Source organism: Hemiscyllium ocellatum, chromosome 1 (assembly GCF_020745735.1).
Source record: "Hemiscyllium ocellatum isolate sHemOce1 chromosome 1, sHemOce1.pat.X.cur, whole genome shotgun sequence".
Classification (NCBI taxonomy): Eukaryota; Metazoa; Chordata; class Chondrichthyes; order Orectolobiformes; family Hemiscylliidae; genus Hemiscyllium; species Hemiscyllium ocellatum.
This window is the reverse complement of record NC_083401.1, coordinates 70,769,339-70,775,669: the sequence shown is the minus strand read 5'-3', so window position 1 is coordinate 70,775,669 and position 6,331 is coordinate 70,769,339.

Here is a 6,331-nt window from a genome sequence, read left to right as displayed (position 1 = left end):
TTTTGTAAGTGCTGGATTTGATGTCAATCAAATGGGATGATTGTCCTTGACAATGTTGAACTTCTTGAGTGTAGATGAACTACACCCATCCAGGCAAGTGTGGAATATTCCTTCACACTCCTGACTTATGCCTTGTACATGGTGGACAGGCTCTGAAGAGTCAGGAGGCGAGTACTTGCTATAGGATACCTGGCCTCAAGCCTGTTCTTAAAGCCATTGTATTTACACGGCTTTTCTAGTTCAATTTTTGGTCAGTGATAACTCCCTGGATATTGACAGTGTGAGTTGAGGGATGATGAATGGATTATCTCTTGGTGAAAATGGTCATTTCATGGCACCTGTGTGGCACAAATATTACTTGCCTCTTATTAGTCCAAACCTGAACGCTGTCCAATTCTTGTTGTACTTCAGCATGGACTGCCTCAGTATCTGAGGAGTCATGAGTGGTGCTGAATATAATGCAAATATTAGTGAACAATCTCACTTCTGGTCTCATGATGGAGAGGAGGTCACCGATGAAGCAGCTGAAGTTGAGTCTTAGGCACTACCCTAAGGAACCCATGAAGAGACGCCCTGAGCTGAGATGAATGATCTCCAACAACGCAACCACCTTTCTTCATTATAGGTATGAGTCTAACAATTGGAGTTTTTCCTGATTCCAATTGACTTTAATTTTTGTTAGGATGCTTTGTTGCCAGATTCAGTCAAACGGGGATGAGTTGTCAAGAAAGGCCTCTCTAATTTCCCATCTTAAGGATAGCTCTTTTCTCTACATTGGACCAAGGCAATAATAAGGTGAGAAGCTGAGAGTTAGGCAGAACTAGGAGATGCTGGACTGCAGATGCTGGAGATCAAAATTGAAAAATGTGGTGCCGGAAAAACACAGCAGGCCAAGCAGCATCCGAGGAGCAGAAGAATCGATGTTTCGAGCATAAGCCCTTCTTCAGGAATGAGGCTGGTGTGCCAAGGGGCTGAGATAAAAGGTAACTGCTCCCAGGATGCTGCCTGGCCTGCTGTGTTTTTCCAGCACCACATTTTTCAACTGAGTTAGGCAGAACCCAATCTGAGCAAGTTTCTGTTGAGTAAACACTGCTTTCTAATATTGTGATTGAGACCATTCATCATTTAGTTAATGTTTGTTGGGTGCAATTGACTGCATTGGAGTTTTGTGGACAGGATGTTCTTGGGCAATTTTACACATCAACACAGAAGTAGACAGCTTTTTGTTGGGAAGAAAATCAAAGGTTATCGGGATAGATGGAAATGTGGAATTTGAAACACAATCAGATCAACCGTGATCTTATTGAATGGTTGTGGGGCTGGATGATTACTTCTGCTCTTAATTCATATGTTCATATTGCTAGATAGATGCCAGTACGGAAACAGCTTGGCTATGGGCCCAGCTACTTCGAGAGCACAAATCTTCAGGATTATGAACATTCAAAAATGGCAGGTAAATAAGACTCAATGGTTCATCAGGTTTTAGATTAGATTAGATTACTTTTTTTTAGATTACTTACAGTGTGGAAACAGGCCCTTCGGCCCAACAAGTCCACACCGACCCGCCGAAGCGCAACCCACCCATACCCCTACATTTACCCCTTACCTAACACTACGGGCAATTTAGCATGGCCAATTCACCTGACCCGCACATCTTTGGACTGTGGGAGGAAACCGGAGCACCCGGAGGAAACCCACGCAGACACGGGGAGAACGTGCAAACTCCACACAGTCAGTCGCCTGAGTCGGGAATTGAACCCGGGTCTCTGGTGCTGTGAGGCAGCAGTGCTAACCACTGTGCCACCGTGCCGCCCGAAGTGGCATTTCTCCCACAGTGCTAAATGGTCAAGATCACTGGAATTTTGCAGAATTCAGAAGACTAATGATATGTAAAAGAATCACTCTTTGGTCTCTGGGAAGGAATGGGCTGACTGACATGTTTGGGGCTCTGAGCATTGATGGGGTATTGAAGGCTTCTGGGGTCTAACAGCACTAACAGCTAAGAGCTGGAAACCAAGGAGCCATGATGAGAAGCGAAAACATCTGACAGCAGGCAAGAGACTGAAATATTTTAAAGTCTGAGATGAAGAGAAGAATAAGGTAATTAAGTTATGGAAACTAAATTTCAATGGAGGAGCCAGGATAAAAATTATTTACCATTCGTTTTCTTCAAGTAAAATTCTGAAACTTTAAGGAACTATTTTTAAGACATCTTCATTTTATAAATCATTTGAGCCACATATCCATCTACCCTTGACAATGGACAACACAGAAAATAATAGGTTAATTTTTGACAAACAGAAATTATGTTGGAGAGAGAAAAATAGCAAAGGTGAAGGACATGAAGTAATAAAAGGGAACAGCAGATAAACACACGCAGGTGCTAGTGAAGAGAAAAGTGAAGGAGTTAAGAGAGTATAGTTTTTTTTGGCAGAATTGTATCTTCCACAAACCTGAACCTTAGGGGAATCAAAAGTTGTTGTTTGGGCTCATATTGATTAAAAAATTGGAAGTTATTCAATTAGAACTTCTTTTTCAATGTTCTTGTCAAAAACAGCAACTGGCTTGAGTGAGAGCATGTGGCTGAAGAGTTGTACGAATATGGTATGTGCGAGTAAATCTGACCACATAAATTCAAATCTATATTTCTTCCTGACATCCCTGCTAGATGTTCAAGTCTTTGTGCTGACGGCAAAGATTCAGTGATGCTTATGACTGCACATGTGGTTATTCTACAATTCAATATTGCTTTTATGAAGCTTGCAATGTACACACTGCCCCCTGCTGCTAACAGCTGGATTATTCTAGCTTTTAACAAAAAGTAAATTCAAACGCATCCAATTGATAGTGAAAGTAAATGGAAAATCTCCACATTTAAATTATAAAAAATCATGACAGCTAACTGATGAAACCCACAAGATATCCCACTTAGCTTCTAAATGCTATAACTTACAAAATGTTTTTGTTGCTTTATTTTGTTTTGTGCTGTTTATCTGAGGTTGTTTCTTTAATGAATCTTTCTCATCTGCTCGCAAGTTTTGTGCTCTATATGTGAAATAAATACTGATAGCTTATTAGTAGTAGTATAACTCTCAAATCATGGACAAAATTTTGATGAAAAATGATGGTCTCTTAACGGTGCATATAAATACACATAGAATATAGAGGAAAAAGTAGACCATTCAAGCCTGCTCAGCCATTCAATAAAATGATGGCTGAACTGCTGTGTGTCAAGTTCCACATTCTCTCTGCCCTCAATAACCTTTGATTCTCTTGCTGAACAAGAATCTATTTACTTCCACCTTAAAATTATTCAATATCACTATTGCTACTTTCTGATGCAGAGAATTCCAAAGATTCACAACTCATTGACTGAAGAAATTTCTTACCTCAGTCTGAAATGACCAGTCCTTTATTGTGAGACTGTGCATCATATTTTAGATTCTCTGATAAGGGGAAACAACTATTTTGGGTAGCAGAGCAATCTTGGGGTCTGTATGGTCTATTCCTGGTTTTATCATTTAAATTCTTTAAAAACCCAGTAAAAGCTGAAAGAAACTGACTAAGATATTTATACCTTATTCAAACAATGATGTATAAGTGGGTAAATTTTTCAAGATGCATTGCAAAAGTTCACAGAGGTTCCTTAACAGCACCTTCCAAACACCCAACCACTGCAATCTAGAAGGACAAGGCAACAGACCGGAACACCGCCAACTCCCCTCCAAGCCATGTATTCTTCTGATTTGGAGATATATTACTGTTCCTTCCATGTGACTGGGTCAAAATCCTGGATATTCCTACCTAACATCATTGTCGACACACCCACATAATGGAGTTCAGTGATTCAAGAAGGTAGCTCACCCTCAAACACACTCATGAGGGATGGGCTTTCAATGCTGACCCAGCCAGCAATGCCCATATGAAAAAATAATACTTAATCAAGAATGATTCTAGGTAATCCAAGATGGAGGTTGGGAAAAATTTCTGGCTGTAAGAGCTGCTCCTTTTTTTTGAGGTATTTTAGGTGCTGGAGGTGATTTCCTCAAATTCCAGGAGCAGCAATTACTGTTTTACATGCTGTTGCATTGTTTTGGAACTTTGGAAAAAAAAGTCAAAACAACAGCAGTTTTAAAAGGGAGAAGAACAGACAAAGGAAGCACATGGTGAGGACATTGCAGGAGAGAGAGAGAGAGATCGCTGGACATCAGAGTGTCTGTTTTTTTGTAGATTCCTGAAAATACTTTTGTAAGCACTGAAAAATGACAAAAACATAATCATACTACCGGCAGATAAAGGCAGAATGACGGTCATCCTAGATAAATCAGACTACATCAGTAAAGCACAACAACTACTCGCAGACACCAACACCTACCAAATGAAGGATTCCGACCCCACACCACAACTCACCAATAGAATAAACAACACACTAAGGAATCTACAAAAAAACGGACAGATAACCAAAGCGGACCAGCAAAGAATGAAACCTGAAAGCAACAACACCCCCAGATTCTATGGACTACCCAAAGTACACAAACCAGACATCCCACTCAGACCCATAGTATCACTACCAGGGACACCAGCATACAAACTGGCCAAAGAACTACAACAAAAACTGAAACACCTAGTCAGCGGATCCAAACACTCCATACAATCAACACAGGAATTCTTGGACATCATCAGGAATACACACATAGACAAAGAAGAAACCATGGTATCATTCGACGTGACGGCACTGTTCACTTCAATTGACAAAACCCTAGCCAGAGAAACAATAGCCAACCTACTGGACATACATAACAGAACACAGGAGGCCGAACCTATCAACAAGGACGGCATACTTAAACTACTGGACCTGTGCCTCACCACACACTTTACATTCAACAATCAGATATACGAACAAATCAACGGAACACCCATGGGATCACCAATCTCGGAACTCATAGCAGAGGCAGTTATGCAAAGGTTAGAACATACAGCCATACCACAAATCCAATCCAAACTCTGGATCAGATATGTTGATGACACCTTTGTAATCATCAAAAACACAGATATAGAAAAAGCACACCGAATCATCAACGCCACACTCACAGGAATCCGATTCACACGAGAAGAGGAAAAGGATAGCCAACTCCCATTCCTAGACGTGTTAGTAGAGAGAACACCCAACGGAGAATTCACCACAAGGGTACACAGGAAACCAACACACACAGACCAAGTCTTAAACTATGAAAGTAACCACCCCAACACACACAAACGAAGCTGCATCAGGACACTATTCAAAAGGGCCACAACACACTGCAGTACACCAGAACTGCGAAAAGAGGAAGAGGAACATCTATACAAGGTATTCGCCAAAAACGGATACCCACGCAACCTTATCACCAGATGCCTAAGAGATAGACCGAGGAACGAGGACATGCCACAACCAAAAGCACTAGCCACTCTACCATATGTCAGGAGCGTCTCAGAACTGACAGCCTGACTACTGCGACCGTTAGGACTCATAACAGCACACAAGCCAACATCCACGCTCAGACAACTCACTAGAACAAAGGACCCAATACCCAGCATGAGCCAAACTAACGTAGTTTACAAAATACCATGCAAGGACTGCACAAAACACTATATAGGACAAACAGGAAGACAGCTAACAATCCGCATCCATGAACATCAGCTAGCCACAAAACGACACGACCAGCTATCTCTAGTAGCCATACACTCAGACAACCAGCAACATGAATTTGACTGGGAAAACACCACTATCATAGGACAAGCCAGACAGAGAACAGCCAGAGAATTCCTAGAAGCATGGCATTCATCCCCAAACTCCATCAACAGACACATTGACCTGGACACCATATACAAACCACTACAGCTGAAACTGACACCCGGAAACTGCAAGAACATCCATCAACACAGACACATCGACCTGGACCCCACATACAAATCACTGCAGCTGAAACTGACACCCGGAAACGGCAAGAACAAACCAATATAAATACCGGAAGAAACATCAAAGCAGCGCTTCACACGAGGCTCCAACAGCACTGATGATGTTCCCTAGCCAGGGAACGAAACGTTTGCAGCAAAAACTTCCAGCTCGGCGAGCAGAACCACAACGGTTGTTTTTCAGTTGGAGGCCTGTGACTAATGGAGTGGCAAAAGGATCAGTGCTGGGTCCACTACTTTTTGTCATTTACATAAATAATTTGGATGTGAACATAAGAGGTATAATTAATAAGTTTGCAGATGACACCAAAATTGGAGGTGTAGTGGACAGGGAAGAGGGTTACCTCACATTACAACAGGATCTGGACCAGATGGGCCA